The sequence below is a fragment of the Carassius gibelio genome, chromosome A15 (genome assembly GCF_023724105.1).
Source record: "Carassius gibelio isolate Cgi1373 ecotype wild population from Czech Republic chromosome A15, carGib1.2-hapl.c, whole genome shotgun sequence".
Taxonomy (NCBI): Eukaryota; Metazoa; Chordata; class Actinopteri; order Cypriniformes; family Cyprinidae; genus Carassius; species Carassius gibelio.
This window is the reverse complement of record NC_068385.1, coordinates 19,141,156-19,165,713: the sequence shown is the minus strand read 5'-3', so window position 1 is coordinate 19,165,713 and position 24,558 is coordinate 19,141,156. Positions and strand designations below refer to the sequence as shown.

At 37.5% G+C, this 24,558-nt stretch overlaps 1 protein-coding gene across 1 annotated transcript in view; it reads right to left on the bottom strand.

The window, feature by feature from the left end:
• Positions 1-19,500, bottom strand: part of LOC128028726 (uncharacterized) — a 63,521-nt gene extending 44,021 nt beyond the window's left edge. Inside the window, exon 1 of the mRNA XM_052616052.1 lies at positions 19,329-19,500. The gene's annotated coding sequence lies outside the window, so the exon portion shown is untranslated. The remainder of the gene's footprint in view (positions 1-19,328) is intronic.
• Between the last annotated feature and the right edge of the window lie 5,058 nt (positions 19,501-24,558).

The following is a 24,558-nucleotide window of genomic DNA, read 5'->3' as shown; positions in this document are numbered from 1 at the left end:
GACTGAGTATTTACGCTAATGTTGGCATTATTCTATTATTAAATGTCAGCTGATATGTGGAGAAGCAAACCCGGCGGAGCCTTTATCTTAATTTCGTTATTGCCAAATACCCATCTTAATTAAACATTTATCTTAATTTAATCTGTTAAAAAAGACTCGTTTTTATTGGTGCGTTTTTTTTTATTTATAGGCTAAATGAGTCTATGTCTATTTAGAGTGCTGAGATGTTACAGAGGACTTATTTTATTTCTTTATTCCAACTTCCAAGTGGCCTAGTCTACGTTAGTTATGAATAAATTATGTTAAAACATTTATAAATGACTCATTGTTGACAAAAGGCAAAAGAGCTGTGTGTGTATGCGCATATCTGAATGTCGGGCTGCAAACGGGTTCGGGCTTTTAAAAAGCTGTCAATCAAAATGTAATACTTCTCGGGCTCGGGCCGAGACCTGTCGAGCTCGGGTCCTGTCGGGCCTAACTTTTAAGGCCAGATTAAAGCTCTAATGCCAATAAATAAGAAATAATGCTGACTTGTGCGTTTCCAAGCGCTCTCGTTCGTCCGATATGTGGCATTGAAAAAAAAGGAAACGTCTTTTTTTTAGACATGGAAAATCGATTTTACAATCAATTCAATGAACACTTATGTCTTAAAAATCGAAAATCCTTTTTACACAAAAGTGACAGCCCTCCATCCATCCGCATAGCATTTATCTAGATACCTTGCAAATGTCTTTCGATCCTGCAAGGGTACAGAGCTGTCCGTCACTGTCATCGTAAGCAAGTCTCTAAATGACTGCGATTCCACAGTCGACAAGCGCAGCATTTCCTCCACCACGCACGCTGCTCCAGCTCTCTTCACCTGTCCAGAAGTTACCTTCCCTCCCGATCTTGAACAAAAATCTCCGTCCATTTTAACAGCACGAGTTCTCCGGTAATTCATTAAAGCGCATGCTCAATAACTGACGCAGCCGCCCCAAAACCTGATTAGAAATGCGTTTTAATTTATTTACTTTAATATTTTTTATTACCAATACATTTGTAACGCAAGTAACGTAATTTTATTGACATCAGTAACTGTAATCAAATTACATTTATTTTAAATGTAATGAGTTACATTACTGCGTTATCACGAAAAGTAATTAGAATACAGTAACGCGTTACTTTGTAACGCGTTATACCCAACTCTGGTTATAACTGACAACTAAAATCTGACTTTAACATTTTAGGGGTCAAGAGCCCAACTAAAGCAAACACTGACCACTATAATGATGACACCATTAAAATAGTGAATTTCATCTTTGTTGATTCTGCATGTTAACATCAGGTCTCGTCAATAATGGTCAATCATCACTCAATTAATCACTTAATTATCTAATTAACTTTAACTCTGCTTCAGTGTTAATTTAACGCTCCTATTTTAACACTTTCACACTCTTGAGTATGGTCTCACATGTACTCTCAGCAGAGTTAATTTCACTCAGATTTTTTTGCTGTGTAGAGGAAGTAAAATTACATCCGTCTAGTTGTAAATTGTAGTCTACAAGATTCTGTGAACTGGTTTTTGATCTGTTAATTAATATCTCTGTCTTATCCTAATTTAATAGGAGAAAATTATTGGTCATTCAATCTTGGTACACAGGTAGGGAAACAGATCATGGATTAAACAAGCACTGGGCTGTCGTGGTGACATTTAAACTAAAGCTCAGACAGGAAATGAGAAGCGTGATGTACACTGAAAAAAGTAATAAGTAAATTTACTTAATTTTTATTTGGCAAGTTTTTGCACAAGCATTTTTCAAGTAAATTTAACACATTTGGAAATTAAGTAAATCTACTTAACTAAGTTAAGTAAAATAATAATAAGTACATTTTATTGAGTAAAATTTAATTAAATAATATTAAATTAATACATTTAGCAGACACTTTTATCCAAAGCAACTTACAGTGCATTCAGGCTAACAATTTTCACCTATTATGTGTTCCCAGGGAATTAAACCCCCAACCTTACGCTTGCTAATGCAATGTTCTACCACCAGTGTTGTGGGTAACGCGTTACAAAGTAATATTTTTTTTTAAAAAGTAATCCGTTATTTTAAGGAAAGGAAAATCCCGACTGCAGCCTGCTTTTTGTCAGACAGTAGTCCTAGGTCTACTGTGCCACCTGCGGATGTACAGTATCAGCGGAGCCGAAGCTCTGTGATCATAAAGTCAATGGATGTGATGCGTCTGTGCCCTGCGCCTGACCCTGTGTGTGTGTGTGTGTGTGTGTGCGTGTGGGTTTTTTCTTTTTTTTTTCTTTTTTTCGAACTCCCGGCAAGATAGCAGAGAGGACAGCGTTTGGTTTATGGAAGTACGCACATTATTTTCAATTTGTCAACGAAAAAGAAAAGAACATAACGGTAAAATGCACACTCTGCTTTGGTGAAAAGCTTCTGTCGCCAAAAATTCTACCTCAAATTTAACGCTACGTTTTAATCACTACTTTGAAGAGTAAATGTAAGAGGACTGTGTTAAAGCGAATTTAGGCTTGTGACTGTGAGTGACACTTTAATAATAATTAGTTCGGCTATTAAGCGATTTGTCATTTGCCTGTGTGGCAGTGAAGGATTTAATTCGGTTTGTTATCATTTTTGTTTGACAGGCAGCTGTTAATTTCTGTTAGATCGTTGGCTGGCTGGTTGTTCATCATTTCTAAATGGATTTAAATCTGCAAGCCTGTTTAAGGTTGTGTTTACAAGTAAGCATACTTGTACTTTGATAACTGCATTATTTAAAGTTAAAGAAAAATCAGGAGTTATCTTGTGGTGCTCATAATATACAGTAGCCTAGGCTACCCGGGCTGGGTAACGTTAGGTGCGAATTTTGATTAATAATATGTTCTGTGATAATAAATAAATAAAACGCCATGTGGAATAGCCGATTGCTGACTGTCTTTCCTGTTATTGTTATCCTGCAGTGTTAATTTAGTCGGATGACTGACGTTATTCATTGTCGGGAGTCACGACTTCTAGGTGCATTTAAAGGGGCCGGGGGCTGTGTCTGTCGTGTGTGAGACGCTGCAAACGGCTTTTAATTTTTGGTAACGCATGAGTACTCTAACGCGTTACTTTTATGAATAGGTAACGCTGTATCATAACTGATTACTTTTAATTGATGGTAACGTTGTAACCTAACTAACTACTTTCCAAAGTAACTATACCCAACACTGTCTACCACTGAGCTACAGGAACACTTCTAGATATTGTGAAAAATAAGTGAAAATTTAACTTACTTACTTTTTTATTTTGGAAAAGTTTTTACACTAACAAAAAACCCGAAACAGATATTCTAGAAATTTCTAAATGTAAAATATTTTTTTTCAAAACAGTTTTATCAAATGAGGGTAAATAAGTCTTTCACTTCTGTCTCTTTAAACCAGTTTACAGCAAAGACAGCACAAAGGACTGGATGCACATGATAAATATTTTCACTTATTTTTCACAAAATCTTGAAGTGTTCCTGTAGCTCAGTGGTAGAACATTGCATTGGCAAGTGCAAGGTTGGGGTGTTCGATTCCCTGGGAACACATGATAGGTGAAAATTGTTAGCCTGAATGCACTCTAAGACGCTTTGGATAATAGTGTCTGCTAAATACATTAATTTAATATTATTTAATTAAAATTTTACTCAATAAAATGTACTTATTATTATTTTTATTTTTTTACTTAACTTAGTTAAGTAGATTTACTTAATTTCCAAATGTGTTAAATTTACTTGAAAAATGCTTGTGCAAAAACTTGCCAAATAAAAATTAAGTAAATTTACTTATTACTTTTTTCAGTGTAGGAGAAGGCAACCATTCGCCTTCAATCACTCACTGAAAAAAATATATATATACTTTGGAGCAACCAAAAAATTGCTGTAATTTGTTACAGGTAAATGTATTAGTTTTTCTCAAACTAAATTTCTAATTTGGTTGAAACTTGAAATTTCAACTTAATATCAAAATATTTCTCCTGCCCAAGATGAAAAAAAATTAAAATACATTGAAAAAAAAAAGTTAAAATATAGTTTTTTTAATGGAGACCAAATCATTATTTAAAATGATAAAAAAAAAAAACTTAAAATCTGTACTTTGGAAAAACTAACTTTTTACCATAACATCAAAGTATAATTTTTACTTTGGACTTTGGATATATATATACATAAATAACAACAACAACTTTTACCATGAACAAAAGCTAAATTTGCTTTAATATAAAAATGTTCAAAAATAAAACACAAACATTGTCAGTAAATGCTTAATATTTAGTTGACTTACTATAAATAAAGATAGGAATATTCTCTTTGAAAGACCTCAGTGTTTATTGAGATGTTACTTACTTTTAACAATGGCCCTTTCCATTAATCATGGAATATATTTGAATGCAAGATCTAACGAAATAAAACACATCCTGTATCCAAATGTCTTTGATTACTCCAATATTTAGAGATTGACACTCAGTGTGCCATTTTCTTGGGGTTCTATCTCCATTAATATTTTCTGCAGAGCCTCAAAGGTGTGTCTGAGTTTTGATTTTTTGTGTGTGTGTGTGTTTTGATGAAATCAGTGACTGATTAGATTAGATTACATTAGATTAGATTCAGTTTTATTGTCATTATGCAGAGTACAAGTACAGAGCTAATGAAATGCAGTTAGCATTGAACCAGAAGTGGAAGAATATAGTGTTTTATATACATAAAAGTGCAGAGTAAGTGAAGCTATGATATACAGACTGTACAGTGGAGTTTCTATATACAGTATTGAGAAGAGTATATAAAGAATATAAATAGGAATGCAATGAAGGGATTGTATGTACATTATGAACAATGTAGCAATGTGATAACAGTGGTAATAAATACAGTTGGATGAGTGTGCAAAAGTATTGTTAAACAATATATTATATGCAAAATAACAATAGTGCAATGATATTTTTATAGCAATAGTTTAGTGTGCTTTGCACAGTTACAACTTTAGACAGTTTATAGTGTAAAAGCTTTAACAATGTCTAGTCTGTGCAATATATGAATAGTGCAATTGTATATAAAGTACTGTGACTGATGCAGTAATAAAGAAGGTGCAGGTTAGATTGGTGGTGTGGTGTGGCATTCAGAAGTGTCACAGACTTGGGGAAGAAGCTCTTCCTGAGCCTACTAGGACAAGAGCGTATATAGGCACCTGTAACGCCTGCCAGATGGAGGGAGAGTGAAAAGTCCATGGTTAGGGTAAGAAGCATCCTTGGTGATGTTTCTTGTCCTGCCCAGACAGCGCTTGTGATAAATGTTCTCAATGGAAGTTAAACCGGGTGCCGGTGATCCGTTGAGCAGTTTTCACCACCCGCTGGAGTGCGTTTTGGTCAGATGTGGAGCAATTGCTGTACCATACTGAGATGCAGTTTGTGAGTTAGAGCGGTATAATTCCACAAGGATCCTGAGACTCAGGTGAACTTTCTTAATTCTCCGGAAGAAGTAAAGGTGCTGCTGTGCCTTTTTGACCAGAGTGGAGGTGTTATGGGACCAGATGAGGTCATCAGAGATGTGTGGTGTGTTTCCACCGAAATTACCCTGAAAATTTGTACCAAGAACTTCTTTCCCCAGGAACTTTTTCACCCCAGACCTGTTGCTTTTTGTGTTTCCATCGCGGTGTAAAGGACCGGCAAATAGACTGGTGACGTAGGTCTGCGCGTGTCTCTCAATACAAAGTACGCTGATTTTGGATGTGCATTCTCGGTAGTTCAGACATTGTGCATTGGACTCAGGAGTGTGATGTCTGCGACAATGCAAATCTGGTAATTCTGCAAACAGCAGCGTACTTGATAACATCCTTCAGCTCGCCTTGCCCACCACAGTTTTCCTCACTGTATATTTACAATAAAATGAAATAGGATATCAATAGGATATCTGTCTTTTTAAATAAACCACAGATTTGAGTTTTAAACAACTACATTCTCGCCTGAAATACTTTTTGAAATTAGATTTCATGACACAATAACAGTAATATTTTGAAAATGATCCGAATAAATGGTGGTTGAACTCAACCAATGCTGCATGAACTCAACCAATCAGCAGGTTTAGTGCCCAAGTCCCGCACCTGAATGTTCCGGAACTTTGAAAAAGTACTACCTCGCCAGCAGAGACATTCTGTTGGGCATTTTTTTTACCAGGAACTTTATTTAGTTTCTGGTTCCTGCGGTGGAAACACATCAAGTACCAGGCCAAAGACCCTAGTTCCTGGGTAAAGTTCGTGCAGTGGAAACGCGGCAGTGGATGTCAAGGAACTTGAAACTCGACACACGCTCCACTACAGCTCCGTTGATGTAGATGGGTGTGTGTGCATGACTCCAAGTCATCCTGAAGTCCACAATGATTTCCTTTGTCTTCTGGGTGTTTAGTTTCAGATTGTTGGTGGCACACCACACAGCCAGGTGCTGTACCTCATCCCTGTAGGCTGACTCATCGTCATCCTTGATCAGACCTACCACTGTGGTGTCATCTGAAAATTTGATAATGGTGTTGGAGCCATAAAAAAGAATGTAGTCATCGGTGAATAGGGAGTACAGGAGAAGTCTCAGTATGCAGCTCTGTGGCATGCCGGTGTTAAGGGTGATGATGGAGGATGAGAGGTTATCTAATTTAACACTGAGGTCTGTTAGTCAAAAAATCTAGAATCCAGTTGCAGATGGGTGTGCTGATTCCAAGCTGGCTGAGCTTGGAGATCATCTTGGAGGGGATTACTGTTTTAAATGCAGAACTGAAATCAATGAACAGCATTCTCACATGTGTGTTTTGACTATCTTTTGATTGTCCAGGTGAGTGAGGGCAGAGTGAAGTGGCGAAGATATGGCAATCATCTGTTGACCTATTGTGGCGATAGGCAAATTGGAATGGTCTAATGTAGCAGGGGAGACAGGATTTTAAGTGGGATGCAACCAGGGTTCTAAATTAACTTTTTAGATCAACAGCCAATCAGAATTTCCACTAGCCATTTTTTTTCTGTAAAAATAACATAAATTATGAGTGCCACTGAATGCATTTGATCATTTTATTAACATTGTTGGCATGAAAAACACATATGAAGTGCAATGCATACAACAAAATATACACTGACTCAAATGTAAAATTATTAGTTCCCTCCACGAAATTGCTTGTTTTTTTTTTTTTTTTTTTTTTTTTTTTTTCGTAACTTACATGCAGCAATCCTGACAAAGTATTACGACATTCTTGTGATCAAACACAAGCCATTCATGACCCATCAGCCATTTGGCATTATATTTTCTTTTCTTTGTTTCTATGTCGATATTCTCATCCCCTGCCTCATTCCTCTTTTCACCACCAGAAATCTGTCCCAACCACCGCCGCATTTAGTTTAATCTTAATTTTTTTCTTTAATAGCTAACTCCCACCGCTTTCAGTCTATGCTCCCTGCTCTGGATCCCTTTGTTTTTCTTCCTTGTGTTTTCTGATGGACGCTCTATTTGTTTCACTGAAAACTGTGTGCAGCCAATGGGAATATGAAACGTCATCACATTGCATTACAGCACACTGTTCATGGGAAATGTAGGAAGTGCTGCCAAGGGAATAAATTACAGAGAACAGAGCCTCATGTCATGCATCACCAGCCAAACTGGCTAGTAAGTTTTAATTAACACCCGCCAAAATGAATTTTAAGCCGCATTTGGCGGGTTGGCAAGTGTTAATTTAGAACCCTGGATGCAACCAGTTCCTCAAAGCACTTGGCATTGATGGGGGTGAGAGCAACAGGATGGAAGTCGTTAGGGACCGAGGTAGTGGAGTGCTTCGGTACTGGTACACAGCAAAATCTCCAGTGTTAATTTAACATTCTGAGTGTGGAGTCTGTGGACTCATATAAACTCTGAAGCAGTGTTAAATTAAAACACTGAAGCAGAGTTAAAGTTAATGAGATAATTAAGAAATTAATTGGGTCATGATTGACCATTATTGAAGACACCTGATGTTAACAAGCAGAATCACCAAACGAGAAAATCACAATTTGTGTGTCACCATTATAGTGTTCAGTGTTTGCTTTAGTTGGGATCTTGGCTTGTGGCTTTTTACTTTAAAAATTTGTTTTCAAGTCAAGAGCAAAAGTCATTGGATAGTATTGATTATGTTTTAATGTAATTGTTGTTTGACCGGAGTTACTGAACTAATTTACAGTGTTTTCTCTAAATAAAACTTCCATTATTGATTGTAACAGCTTTGATTCCACAATGAAAGCGTCTGCATTTTCTATTCATTTTGTAGCCATCTCTTGCAAGTGTTTCTGATTTTTTTTTAAATTAAAGAGTCTTTATTTTAGGCACACACAGATACACTTGCAATATCCAGAAACAGCATATCCAGATAAACAGATCAACTCTGAACATCACAAAACTAGATACTAAAAATGGAAAATGGAAACATCACGAAACATCAGTATTATAGCTCCGCCTACAGCATGCCTACAGGAGCTTGGTTTTCCAAAGAGAATCGGAAGCTGTAGTTTTGTTTTGCAGATATGACAAGGCTGGAAACTTTTGGAGATAGAGATTCGGTACTGCTCTGTGGGTTCTCTGGATTGGCATGAGATTTAAGCATTTTAAGAAAAATGCTTGTTTGCACATCCTTAATTGCTGAACTTGGGGTGACGCTTCCCCCTTTGTGATTTTTACAGCATGGTAGATAAATAAAATTGGATAATACACAACTGGCATCGTATTAGACTGCTGCTGCTGCTAGGGGTGTATGCTTCCCCCTGTACAATCACACAGTTGCTTTAAGCATTTTAAGAACATGCTTGTTGCACATCCTCTATTGCTTAATTTTGGGTGACGCTTCCCCCTCCCTTAATGTGATTTTTCTGCATGTTAGACACTTAAATTGAATGATATACAAACTGCCATCGCATTAGGCTGCTGCTGGGCACAAAGATAAAAATAAGTCCATTGTCAGAATTTTTAACTCTTGTGTTGTCCTCTGTCTATACAGTATAAGATTTCCAACTGAAGATTCATAAGATGAAACTTTGAGCTATTTCAGAGAAATGGATTATAATTGGTTTATCATCTACATTCTCTTCATTAGTAAAGATTCACTTGCACAATTCATGCAAAATTTACAAAAAAAATTCAAATAATAATGTGTAAAAAAAAAGTGCTTGACAGTTTATGACAACTAGATTAACCATTTTGCATTTAATTACTTATACAATGAACTAGATACTAGATGTTTTGAGGGGTAAGACTATTGCACATAAAACTTTATAATACATTTTGAGTAACATGACAATAGCAAATGATAATGTAGGAAACCGCAGATAAATGTACGTAATCAGTTGCATGAATGTAGATGATGTAGGTATCTTTGTTTCTGCAGTAGTTTCCATTTTGATATTTTTAGGTCAAACCTTTCTTGTCTGTGACTCACATAATGCAGGTCTATGGTCACCACCTCAAAGAGCATGCACAGAGAAGTCCAAATTAAACAATTCCCCATAATGAGAACACATTGATTACCTAAGACACAAAATGAGTGGTGTGAGAAAACGAACAGTATTTATATTGTTTTTATCTCTTGTACACAACCACGTCCAACTGATCACTGTCTGAAATATAATGCAGTAATTGTAATGAATTAATTGGTTTATAATGCACCCTATAATCGTTAAAGCGATAAGCGATGATAATAAAGATTCAACACATTACACACTCTACTGACAGCATGCCATTGGGTCCCTCTGGCCTTGGATGTCGCCTCCAGTTTATATGTGGCAAACTAAACACAAGGGGCAAAACACTGCAGCTCAACAGCGGAGAAAACTCAGGCAGGTGTGTGATGCGATACTGTCAATGTTCTCTTCATCATCTTATAATTGTGGCATTGCTATGTTGCATTCGTGACAACATATGCTCTCCACTTCTGTTGGCATCTCACAACACTTGCTACTAAAACAACACCAATTTTGAAGAAATCTCTGTCTCTCTGAGGCTTGAAGACATACTGCTGCAGCGGATGCTTCCTCCAGCATTCACAGTAAAACCAGAGTGTTAAATTAACACTGCTCAGAGCATATATGGTCAAACTCTAAAATAGTGTTAAAGTAACACTGAAGCAGTGTCAATATTCATGAGATAATTATGTGATTAATTAAGTGCTGATTGATCATAAGTGATGAACACTGGATGTTAACAGGCAGAATCAAAGAAGAAAAGTGAAACACAAGAACTACTGACTTTAGTCACAGTCTTAGAAGAAATCAGCTGAAATAAAAATATTGAATCTCTCAAGATCTCAGCAGATGATAAATCATCTCCACAAACAGCATTACCAACTTTGCACACAAATTAACCAGTTTGAATTGTATGTGTCTAAAAAAATATTATTACGAATTAATAGAGATGTTACACAGCAAAATCTCCAGTGTTAATTTAACACTCTGAGTGAGAACTCAAGCAGTGTTAAAAGTAACACTGAAGCGGAGTTGAAGTTAATGAGATAAGGAAGTTAATTGAGTTATGCTTGACCATTATTAAAGCACCTGATGTTAACAAGCACCAATCACCAAATGAAAAAAAAAACCTCATCCATGGCTCCCATCATGCATTGCGGCATGAATAAATTATGAGCTGAACTGTCTTTTAAACTTTGTATTCTAACTTTATTTTAATTTTGCTGTTTTTATGTGAATTTTTTGTATCTAGATTTATGATGTTCAGAGTAGATCTGTTTATCTGAATACACTGTTTGTCACCGTAGTTTTCATACGCTGATTCTTGTTATCTTTGCGTGCCTAAAATCAAGATTCTTTAATAAAAAAATTAGAATCACTTGCAAGAGATGCCTACAAAATTTATAGAAAATACAGACTCTTTCATTGTGGAATCAAAGATATTACAGTCATTAATTGAAGTTTTACTTAGAGAAAAAATGTAAATGAGTTCAGTGAATTGGGTCAAACAATGATTACATTAAAACATAATCATTATAACCTGATGATATTTGCTGTTGGCTTGCCAAACTAATTTTAAATTTAAAATTTCACAAGCCAAAATCCCAACTAAAGCAAACACTGACCACTATAATGGTGAAACACAAATTGTGATTTTCTCGTTTGGTGATTCTGCTTGTTAACATCCAGTGTTCATCACTTATGATCAATCAGCACTTTAATCACAATAATTAATCACATAATTATCTCATGAATATTGACACTGCTTCAGCATTACTTTAACACTCTTTTAGAGTGGGACTTTTATATATGCTCTGAGCATTGTTAATTTAACACTCTGGCTTTTCCTATGTTCAAATAAATATGGTTGTGAAAAAAAATTCAACGTTGTCTGTCGATATATCAAAATCGTCTTCCATTGTGATTTCCTGTACGTCTAAATATTTTTAGATTTTCACAGTAAAAGGTAACACTTCCGAAAACTGTGTAAAAAAATGACAACAGGAAGCACGGGCGCCCTCAGATCAGTTGAATGTGGTTGTGTACAAGAGGTAAAAACTATATAAATACTGTTCGTTGATTTAATTTGAAAGTGAACTGTCCCTTTAAGTTAGTCACAATGAAGCTGCTATAACACACACTATATTGTGAAAAGTGCTACAGAAATAAAGGTGATGGCATCATATAGTTTGCTTCAGGATGTGGATGGTGCAACACAGAAGATAAATTAAAGAAGTCATCCGACGCCTGTTTCTAATATTTTTCCATTCAGACCATAAAGCCTGCCTTAAAAGGTGAAAATGAAAACCATGTACACTGGGTGGATTCCCTGAAGACAAAATAGTTTAGTGTGTGGAATAGTAAGCTTCATACGAACATCCTGTGGTGAAACTATAACAGCAATGTTAGTTATAGATACAACACAGAATGATCTGTTAGTAATGAATGCTGCAACTGAATCCTATCAAGGTTAATCAGAATTGCACACTTATAAAAGTCTAACTTCTGCAACACTGAGTTATTTAATCACATCATACTCAGGTCTCCCTTCAGTTCAGTGAAGCCCAAAACAAGAATAGAAATACACACTTTCTGATTTTAGCGACTAGAGTTTTCCACCCAGGGCTGCATTGTAAAACATATATCATTAAAATAAGGCACAGTGTACTGCATTAATATAAATGAATGTATTTTTCAGGTGTTTTAACTGTATTTTGAATTTTGAACTTGTTTAGGGTTTACAGTTTCGTTTTTCTATTTTTTGGCCAATTTCAAATTTTCAATTGAGACCCAAATTCACAGATTCAGGCAAAACTGAAACAAGAGAAAGCTTTTCACAATTGTCTTTCAGCTCAATTCTACAGCATTAAATTCATAAAAAAAATTCATACAATTAAATTCAATCATTAAACAGAGATGCGCTGAATGAATAAACCTGCAGAGATCTGCATCAAACCTGTCTCACAAAACTACAAACACCTGACCCCACCCACATAGCAACATTGTGACAGCCCAGATCCGGCCCTGCACATCTGGCGCCTGTGGAAAGATGATCTGGCCCACATGCAGCGTGGAATGATGGCACTTGGGCGGACCCCTCCTGTTTGCCAGATTTGAGCCATAAGCAGGCCATAGCAATGCCACATGACAGCCAAGAGTAAAGAAATTAACCAGAACTGGACCTTATCTGAGCCACAAAATCTGTGTATATATTAAATATAAAGTAATTACAGCCTTAATAAGCGTTTTAACAAGAAGAATCACTGAAGGAAAGAGGAGACCAGAAAAAGAGAAGAGCAGAAACACAAGAACTACAACTGACTTCAGCCACAACCTTAGATGAAATCAATTGAAGATAAAAGAAGACATTAAATATCTGGAGATCTCACCAGAGGAGGATTAAACAACTCCACAAACAGCTTTACCAACTTCACTTATTACTAACCAGACTGACTTTATTTCTGTTAGATATCTACAAAAGTTTTTATTGAGAATTAACAGAGGTTTAACTCTAATATGTGTCACCATAACAGTGATTAGTGTTTCCATTAGTTGCACTCTTAACTCTTATTCTTCTGTCTTTTTTGGTTGCTGTGACGGTGTGTTTGTTAAACACATTTGCGGCATCAAAAAAAGCTAAAACGAATTTAGGTCAATTGATGGCGGTTATCTGTTGATGGTTTTATTATCATCATGGAACAGGCTGATTTGCTTTTTTTTCTAAAAATTGTTTCATTAATATATTCACATCACAAACCATGGGTTTCTGCAGCATGAGATCCAGCAATATTACAGCAATCAGTTAGAAGATTTTAACGAACATGAAAAAATGATGACACACACATACATCAACAGTCAGCACATGAATCTCAACAATAGTGACAATCAAATGTATTTTGCTGCAATGCATGCTGGGTACTAGCATAGTACAAAACTCCCAGCATGCATTGCAACATGAATAAATTATGCAGCTGAATTGTCCTATTATTTTGTTTAATTCTTAATATTTTCTTATATTTTTTGCTGTTGTTTTGTTGCGACTTAGTAGCTTTTAAGTGAAGTTCTGAATTGATCAGTTTATCTAAATATTTTTGATTGTCACCATTATCGAGATTCATGTGCTGATTGTTTATATATGTGTGCGGCAGCATAGTTTAAGTTTTTTTTTTAAAGCTCATCTTATTTAAAAGATTTGAACTGATTGTTAGAATACTGCTGGATCTCATATGGCAGAAACACAGGGTTTGTAATATCAATATATCATTGGAACAACATAATTGTTAGATTTAAAAAAAACATCAGTGAACCAGTGTACTTCATGATGATTATAAAACCATCAACAGATAACAGCCGGCACTTGATATCATGTCACTCTAGCTTTCTTTGAAGCTGCAAATGTGTTTAACAAACACACCGTCACAGACGCTAAAAAAAAAGACAGAATATATAATAAGAGTTAAGAGCCCAACTAATGAAAACACTAATCACTGTTATGGTGAAACACATTCGAGTTAAACCTCTGTCTATTCTCAATAAAAACTTTTGTAGATGTGTAAAATAAATAAAGTCTGGTTAGTAATAAGTGAAGCTGGTAAAGCTGTTTGTGAAGTTGTTTAATCCTCCTCTTCTGAGAGCTTGAGTGATTTAATGTCTTCTTTTATCTTCAATTGATTTCATATAAGGTTGTGGCATAAGTCCGTTGTAGTTGTGTTTCTGCTCTTCTCTTTTTCTGTTCTCTTCTTTCCTTCCGTGATTCTGCTTGTTAACAGGCTTATTAAAGCTGAAATTACTTCATATTTAATATACACAGATTTTGTGGCTCAGATAAGGTCCAGTTCTGGTTAATTTCTTTACCCTTGGCTGACATGTGGCATTGCTATGGCCTGCTTGTGGCTCCTATCTGGCAAACAGGAGCGGTCCGCCCAAGTGCCATCATTCCACGCTGCATGTGGGCTAGATCATCTTTCCACGGGTGCCAGATGTGGGCCGGATCTGGGCCAAAACAATGTTGCTATGTGGGCAGTGTGATTTATGCAGAAATACTGAAGTTGACAAGGTTTTAGGCAGCGAGTGATCTGATTTACTGATCAGGTCCAGCTGATCCCAATGCTGCCAGTAAAAGTGTTTCTTTTTATAACTCACAAAATATTCATGATGACCCATTCAGGAAAATCAGCTTACTTTCTGACAAGTAGTCAAGGCCCAAATGACACCTCCATCAACCACAAGTGAAAGAGTTTCTGCCAGGATTAGTTAAACAGGATAGATGCTGGTGATCTAGAGATTGAGGTTGAAAAAAAAAAAAAAAACCTTTGTGGTTTTACCACAGCTCTGACATACAAACACCAACACACACGCACTCAGCACTCAGCACTCAGCACAACTATTAGCGAAAGCATCAACTATCAGTGATCATTAACTATATGAAGAGTTAAAAACAGTAAATCAACTGATGTTATCATAATTGTCAGAGCTGTCATCTTGTTTCTTAGAATCTCAAAATATCTAAACCACAAACACCCACAAGTTTTATGGGGACATTCCACAGGTGTAATGTGTTTTATTCTGTACAAACATATACCAAACCTAGCCCTCACAGAAAACGAATTATGTGTGACTTATAAGCTTGTTTCCTCATTAAGACATAAAAATGTCCACATTTTGCCAAATTGTGGGGTCCACCCTTTTCAGTGGATCTACGCACTTATAAAAAATCAGGTACACAGCAAAAAAATCTGAGTGAAATTAACTCTGCTGAGAGTACATGTGAGACCATACTCAAGAGTGTGAAAGTGTTAAAATAGGAGTGTTAAATTAACACTGAAGCAGAGTTAAAGTTAATGATATAATTAAGTGATTAATTGAGTGATGATTGACCATTATTGACGAGACCTGATGTTAACATGCAGAATCAACAAAGACAAAAATCACTATTTTAATGGTGTCACCATTATAGTGGTCAGTGTTTGCTTTAGTTGGGCTCTTGGCCCCTAAAATGTTCAAGTCAGTTACATTGTTGATTATTGCAGCCCTATTATTCTTCAACAAAGTATTTCCAGCATTTTAGACACAATCTAAGAAATTTCTTAAAAGTTGTTTGTTTAAAAATCTTTCAAAAGAGTCTTTCCGTTAGACATGCAAACATCAAGAATCAACCTGTGAATCTCAATAATGGTGAAAATCAAAAAAGCATGTTGCAGTGCATTCTGGGTGCCACCTATCAAAATTCATCCATGGCTCCCATGATGCATTGCAGCATGAATAAATTATTAGCTGAATTGTTTCAGTAATTTTCTCTATTCTTACTATTCTATTTTTTTTATGTTACTTTTAGTAGTTTGTTTTCTAATGTTTAGAGTTGTTCTGTTTTTTCTGAATATGCTGTTTGTCACCATTGTTGAGATTCCTACCCTAATTTTTGATGTATGTGTGTGCCTAAAGAAAGCTTATTCTTACTATCAGAACAACTTTCAAGAAATCCTTTTAATTAGCAGGTACTGTAAAATCACAGTGTTGTTATAATCAATGAGGTAAATCAAATCTGCTTAGGCTTTAATTGAGTTTGGTGATTCATGTCAAATGCCCATGTTTTGATTTTTTACTTGTCTTTTTATTACAATTCAGTTGTAACAGTCAATCCAAACCAGACTTTAAAAATGTAAGGCTCAAGAGCCCCACTAATCCAAACACCGACCACTATAATGGTGAAATAAAAATAGTGATTTTCATCTTTGTTGATTCTGCACGTTAACATCAGGTCTTGTCAATAATGGTCAATCATCAATGAACTAAGGTTCAGGTGTTGTTTATTGTTTCATTTGAAGTAACCATGTTAAAGTTCAGTGTTTGCTTTAGTTGGGCTTTTGACCCTTGACTTCAGTCTTTGTGTTTTCTCTGGCTGTTATAACCCTGTGTTTCTAAAACACATTTGTTGTATTTCAAAAGCCCAGAAGAAATTCCATTTGCATTTTTTACTTAACCCATTGATGACAATCATCATCAATTATTGAACTGTATGGAGTTTAATCTCTGATGAAATAAGTATTTTGTGATTAGTTTGATAATATAATAAAAGTGATTATGAGAGCCAGTGGTTCTGTGATATCAGTTAATCTGAATGACTTTTCAAATAGTGTGATCTGCCATGGTGTCAAACAGTCACACACGGACATCAATTATCAGCATATGAACCTCAACAATGGTTACAATAATAAAAATAAAAGGCAGCAGAGCTTGCCTAAGCCATAGATTAGTTGTTACTATAATAATACCCAGCATGCATTGCAGTAATTTTTTTTTGTCACCATTGTTGAGGTTCATATTCTGATTAAAGTGTTTGGTAATTTTATGTGAGCTGATTATGATGCAACTACTGGCTCTTTGAATGATTTCCATTATAATAAACTGAATTAATTACGCAGTACCTATTTAATCAGATGTTGAACTCTGAACAGCTCCATTATTAATGCTTGTCATCACCAGTAAGCTGCATAACATCCAATATCTGTTAATATTTTCTCTGGGTTTTTGAGTTATAAGAAACATGTTTTAAAAACACATGGCTATAACAGCCAGAGAAAACACAAAGACTGAAATCAAGGGTCAAGAGCCCAACTAAAGCAAACACTGATCTCTAACATGGTTACTTCAAATGAAACAATAAATCAACATCTAAACCTTAGTTCAATAAGATCTTCTGTAGACGTCTGACAGAAATAAAGTCAGTTGTAACGCGTTGTGTCATGAGGGAAAAAAATATGGATAGCTCACAAAGTTATTAGGCCAGACAAACTCACAGAGGCGATTGACATTTAACAACGAATCGCGTTTTATTTCTCCAATCGAACTCGGGCAATTGTCCGTCCCATATTCCACCATCCACAGCATTACCAAAACAAAAACAAACAAGATTAAAACAAAATGATTTACAAACAGAAATTACCCGCATACATGGGGGATTCGAGTCGCGGTTGTATACATTATCATACAGAGTGCATACCGTTTTACAGGGAGCGCGCAGCTCTTAAAGGGGCCACACTTATTTCCACTTGTTACAGATTTCCCCCGGCCAAAAAAAAAAAAAAGGCTGCCCTCAGCCGTACACAGCAAAGGAAAACTTCTACTTAACAACCACTCATACTTGACTGACAGAGGTGGAGAGTCCAGGGGTCAGAAAGTAAAAGTCCTGCCACATTTTTGCTCCACCCATGAACTCAGCAGCTGATTTCACCAGAGGAGGAAACAAGTCATTCCTTCCAAGTCACAAACTAGTCTCAACTCAAATCCCAAGTCCTCAAAGAGTTAAAGTCAATGAGATAATTAAGAGACTAATTAAATGATGATTGTGCATTGGTGATGAACACCTGCTGTTATTGTGCGTTACAGAGGATCAGATGCTGATGTTTTATTGGTTAAAATTATGCCACCATCATGGAGATCAGTGTTTGCTTCAGTTGGGCTCTTGACCTTTGGTTTCTTATGTTAGATATTTCTCTGTAAAAGTACATGTGCTGTTATAAAACAGTGCGATCAGTGCTGTGCAGAAAACCGTTACTAGCTGCTTTTACATGATGAAGTGATTATTAGGCATCAGCCTGTTTATTTCCAAAACAATTTTATGTATTTATTATTAACAAATGTTCAGTTTTTAAATAACCTACCTTGTGGAACCGTTAGTTTAATCACTATAATGAATACATTTCCTAATGTATGTAATAAATATACATTTTTCGAAATCTTTTCCTAATAAGACGCACAGACATCATGGCCCAGCATATGAATCTCAACAATGGTGACAATCAACAAAACACTTCAAGCTGAAGTGCATGCTGGGTAACACCATAGTAAAAACTCCCATCATGCACTGTAGCTTGAATCATTATTGTAACCACTGTTGAGGATCATATGATAAGTGCTCATGTCTAAAATCCCGAGCCTGTACAATTTTTTCCCCCAATATTTAAGCATTACAATAATGTTTGTTTAATAGGACTTTTTTGTAGTTCAGTAATTGCTGAACATAATTTAACAAACCAAAGAGAGACACCTTCATGAAGTTAATTAAAATGTTTTAGATGAAAAAAGGTCAATTAAATTTTCTACTTCAAGCTTTTCATTCAGCAATGTGTTAATGTTTACTACGTAACACAACTGCAAGTGTTTAAAAGCAAATTACTTTGAATTATTAAAAGGGTCAAGAGCCCAACTAAAGCAAACACTGATCTCCATGATGGTGGACTCACCACAATTATGGTGACAAAGTTTTTTTTTTTTTTTTTTCTTCCAGTTGATTTCATCCAAGGCTGTGCTTAAAGTCAATTCTAGATCTTGTGTTTCTCATTTCTTCAGTGATGTTGATTGTTAACAGCAGGTGTTCATCACTAATGCAGAATTATCATTTAATTAGTCACTTAATTATCTCATTGACTTTAACTCTTTGAGGACTTGGGATTTAACTTGAGACTTGTTTGTGACTTGAAAGGAATGACTTGATTCCTCCTCTGGCGAAATCAGCTGCTGGGTTCATGGGTGGAACAAAAATATGGCAGGACTTTTACTTTCTGACCCCTGGACTCTCCACCTCTGTTGACTGAGTTGAAAAGTTAACAAGACAGAGGGGTATATAATGCACAGACAGTACAAGCATACATGTTAGCACAGCGTACATTAGCTCCGTAACACTTGAGAACATTATGACCTCAACACAAAAGTAAAACACTAAATTTTTCCTAGATAGGAACCATGAACATGCAAGAACAACAACAGTTATAACTCTTGAATAACACTCTTACTTAGTCTGTCGTCCTTAATACAAGTCAAATCTTTTTGAGTATGGTAGGGGTTAGTCCACTTATTCACAGACCTGTCAGAAGTAATTCTCGGGACTCTTCTCTGTCTCAGTCCATAACGACTCAGACCCTGATATGCCGGTTCGATGGTACCTGCGTCAGATGTCAAGTCATGAGAGTCAGAAACAGTACCTCCGTCAACACTGTCAGGAGCAAAGTCAAGTGAGTGTCCAGCACAATGTTCCAGCTAACTTTGTCTGAGTGTCGATCCAAAGGTTTGTTTAAGTAGACAGTATCAACCTCCTGGTTAATATTAACAGATTATTCTCTGTTTGATTGAGAATCAAAGTCCTCATCCAAAGGTAGTGACATCTCAACATCACCATAGGAACTGATTTTGGGCATGGCCGTTTCCATTGAATGAAAAGGCAGTAGATTCACTACATGAAACACTCCTGCATCTTCCCCAGTGTCCACGTTTGAAAGTCTGTAATTGACACTTGACAGTTTCTTAGAGACACGAAATGGTCCGTCATAAACTGGGGCCAACTTAGCTGTAAAGTTTGCACCAGCATCAGATTTGGGGTGTGTCTTAACTCTGACCAAGTCATCCACAGCATAGGAAATTGTATGTCGCTTCTTGTCATAGTAACGCTTGTTTTTTGTATGGCTTGCACTTAGAGCAACTCTGGCATGATTGTGAGCATCCTTCAGGGAAGCTCTCAAATTCTCATGATAGGGTACCTCAGGCTCATCTACTCCCGCAGAATTTGGTTTGTGTTATCAAATCAAGTGGTGTGTCCAACTCACGGCCATATAACAACATTGCTGGGGATTGACCTGTGCTCTCATGGCAAGCAGTTCGAAGAGCAAAACAGATTTGTGGAAGATATTTATCCCCCGAAGTGTGCTTGTCCTCCACGTATGCACGTATGGCAGTTTTAAGTGTGCGGTTTACCCTCTCAGTGGCGTTCATTTGCGGGTGGGTATGCCGTTGTCAGCCGGTGTTCAGTGCCAAGGGCAGCGACCACATGCTCAAAAAGATTGCTCACAAACGGGGTCCCATGATCTGATATGAGGTAGGTTGGTGCACCATGCCGAGCAAATATCTCAGAAACTTACTCGCTGCCACCTGAGCTGACGCTGACCGGACTGCACTCACTTCCACCCATTTTGAAAAGTAGTCAATGAAGACGATTAGATGTTCATTTCCACTCTGAGTACGAGGAAGCGGACCCACAAAATCCACTCCTGTGTATTCCCAGGGTCTCATAGGTTTAATCGGAACCATCAGTCCTGCTGGTTTTCTTTGGCTCGGCTTCGTCAACTGGCACACAGGACACGATATAACGTATATTTTCACATCTGTCACCATCTTGGGCCAAAAGAACCTCTGTTTCAGCCTGGCCAACGTTTGTGTCACACCCAAGTGGCCAGCTGTAGGATGGTCGTGATAATATCGGAGTACAGTTGGTCGAATTACTGTTGGGACATATAACTTAAGCTGTTTCATTGGATGGAGACTGCAGGTTATCTTAGGGTCCTTGAAATAAAGCAGACCATCATGAATGACATGTTCTTCATCTGTACCACCCTCTTCAAGGTTGAGAAGAAGACCGCCAACCACTAGGTCACCCCTTTGTAACTGTGTCAACTGCGCTCTGTCAATTATCAGGACTGAGGAGAGACTGCGCAGATCCATCCCAGCTATGACCGCATGTGGAGGAAGAATGTCAATAGGGCCCTCACAATGAGGTAGTGGGTTGCGTGATAGAGCATCTGGAACTATATTCTGAACCCCGGCCTGTGGACGATGTTAAAATCTAAATCCTGTAGGCGCAAGGACCATCTCGCCAGTCGTCCAGAGAGGGTTGGCTCGGTTCATCAGCCACCTCAGGCTGTTGTGATCAGTATAAATGGTTACATGAAGGCCCTCGATGTAAGGTCTGAAATGTTCCAGAGCCCAAATAACTCCCAAGCACTCTTTCTCAGGTGTTGAGTACAGTCTTTCCGCTTTGTGCAACGTCCTGCTCGCGAAAGCTACCACCACATCTCGCCCCATGTCATCCTTCTGCATCAAGGCTGCACCAAGGCCCAAGTCACAAGCGCCAGTGTGTATGAAGAATGAACGTGAAAAATCCTGGAGGCACAGAATGGGTTCAGACGTAAGGCAGTTTTTCAAGTAGTCCATCGAAGCCTGACAACCATCGTCCCAGTTGAACGGAGTTTCCTTTCTGGTGAGTTTAAAAAGCAACTCAGCTTTTTGTGCATAACTCGGAATGAATCGCCTGTAGTAGCTTGTGAGGCAGAGAAATCCTCTCACTTGTTTCACATCCATCGGTGTCCTGAACTCTGTGACCGCTTCCACCTTTCTTGGATCAGGAGAAATACCATCCAGCGTGACCCTGTATCCTAGGAAGATGAGTTCACTCAAGCAGAACTGACACTTATCTAGCTTGAGAGTAAAACCAGCTGACTCAAGCCTAGAAAGGACTTCCCCGAGGTCTTTCAAGTGTTGTTCAAAGGTTGGGGATACAACAACAATATCATCCAAGTACACTGAACAGCACTTGTAAACTAATCCAGCAAGGACACCTGCCAGTACCCCCGAGCCAAATCCAAAGTAGTAAGAAATTTCCACAAGCCAGGAAATCCAATGATTCGTTGACTCTGGGAAGTGGGTACGAATCATTAAGTGTCAGGTGATTAAGGCCTCTGTATGAAAACACAAAACCTGTGGTCTCCACATGGCTTCTTGACAATTACCACGGGTGCAGCCCATGGACTGGAAGATGGTTCGATGATGTCTTTTCTTCCAGCATCATCTGAATCTGATCTTCAATTATTTTTTTCTTGGCCGGTGAGCTCGGGTATGGCGGAAGGTGAACTGGTTTTGCTTCACCAGTGTTGATTACGTGCTCCCCCAATGAAGTGTGCCCCAGGTGTCCATCAAACAGGCTGGAAAAAGCACAGTCTGTTGGGGAAAGTTACAGTTTGGACAGTTTCAGGAGGTTAAACCAGGCGCAGAACATTTGAAACAATAAGTCTCACGTCTGGGTTTGCTTTTCTGCAATACAGGTTCATCACGGCTGTCAGCGCCGAGAGCGAAGTGATGGAGAACAGAACAAAGCATAAACAAGGAAGACAATAAAATTAAAAGAGGTTATATTTATATGTATATTTAGACTCAATTGGACAACCAAGAGGAATTCCTAATGAATTCAAGGCAAGAGATGAATTAAAAGTAGGGTTCGAGTCAATATTTAGATTGTTATATCATGCCAAATATTGTTATATCACACCAAACAAAAATACAGAGTGGATAAATTACATTTTATAATAATCAGCAAAGATTTATTAATTATACTGATGATGCGTTAACCTTGGAGCTTTCAGTGAAGTTATGACTAAAATTAAAAAAATTAAGAGTTGAAGTTACAGCAAATACCTGAAGAGACCAATGTATTTGGGATTGGATTGATTTGAAATTTGGAGCATGGGGAGCGTGGTTTGCTAACCTGGGAATGTTTAAAGAATTGCCATATTAATAGGAGGATTATTATTTAGCTGTATATTACTTTTATTATGAACATTAATCGTCAACACTAATGTTAAAGGGGGGGTGAAATGCTATTTCATGCATACTGAGTTTTTTACACTGGTAAAGAGTTGGATTCCCATGCTAAACATGGACAAAGTTTCAAAAATTAAGTTGTACGTTTGAAGGAGTATTTTTGTTCCCAAAATTTGTCACAAGTTTCTGAAAGTTTTTTTCGAGTATGGCTCTGTGTGACGTTAGATGGAGCGGAATTTCCTTTAATGGGTCCTAAGGCACTTCTGCCGGAAGAGCGCGCGCTCCCGTATAGCGAGGCTGAGCAGCACAGACATTTCACTGATCAGAGCGATTCACTGATCAGAGCGAGAGCGTCGCGAAAAGTCACAAAAGAAGTGTGTTTTTGGTTGCCAGGGCAAGACAACCCTGCACAGATTACCAAAAAAAACAGCATTAAGGGACCAGTGGATGGAGTTTATTTTTACAGAGCATCAACGGAGTTGTGCAAGTGTTTTTGTTTGTTCCCTGCATTTCGAAGATGCTTGTTCACAAGGCCCAGTTTGACGACGGATTTGCGTATCGTTTATTTCTTAAGGATGATGCAATCCCAAGGAAAAAGGGTCACGATCGTGTGTTGGAACAGCAAGCGGTGAGTAAAACTGCTTCAAATATCTCTGCCTCCTTGTTAGCGCGTCCTCCTCCCATCGGAGACCCGGGTTTGAGCCCCGCTCGGAGCGAGTCGTTGCTGCTGCTGCTTTCGTTCAGTTTCAGCCTCTGGATCTGATTCTGGATCATAAATAAACGGCTGAATCTGACTGTAAGCCATGGTTTGTTTTGGATGATGGGTTTTCCCTCACGGTAATGTCACAGCTTCCACATCCTCTCAACGCAAAAGCCTATTCGCGCTCGTGATTCTTTAGCCCCGCCCACACGCCACGCCGTCCAGCCGGTCGTGTTTTTCCGGGAAAAATCGGTACAGACTGTCTTTCTCTTATGAATATAATAAAACTAAAGACTTTTTGGATTTATGAAGGATGCAGTACTACTCTATATGTACTCAAGATTAACAGGATATTGAGTGAAAACGAGCATTTCACCCCCCCCCCCCCCCTTTAAGCAAATGGAAGTGATAAAAGTCCCAAATAATCAACAAATAATCACTAGAAGAATATTATGAGCCAACCTTTGATGATCGTTCCAGTGTCTCTAACGAGGACGATGAAGAGGTCTAAAGATGAACCATACCATGGGTGTAAGTACTATCCTTACTTCGGCCCAAGGTGGCCCACTACAATCCATAGGATATCTGGGCTGAAGATCAACTATTATAATCTTGTGATATTCAGTGTGTTATGTTATGTATGTATTTTTATGTCTTTTATACACAACTGTGACAACCACAGGCAAGTGCTGAACCAATTGCAGGCTCAAGGTTATAACATTGTTTACTATTAAAGAAGAGGATAGGGAGACTGGATCTTTTACTCCCTCCTAGTCAAGTGTGGAGAGAGATGTTAGGTCCAACGGCTCCCCCAGAGTGAAATCCAGTCACGGGTCATAATACAGTGTGACTAATTTAGTCACTAGGTAGTGTTAATTAATGAGACTGAATTATGGAAAAGCACTCTGGATAAAAATAAAAAAATGTGAGACTATTAAGGGATAGTTCACCCAAATAGCAAGATTATGTCATTAATAACTTACCCTCATGATCATCTTCAGTTCTCTCTTCACAGCAGTTCAGTCAGTGT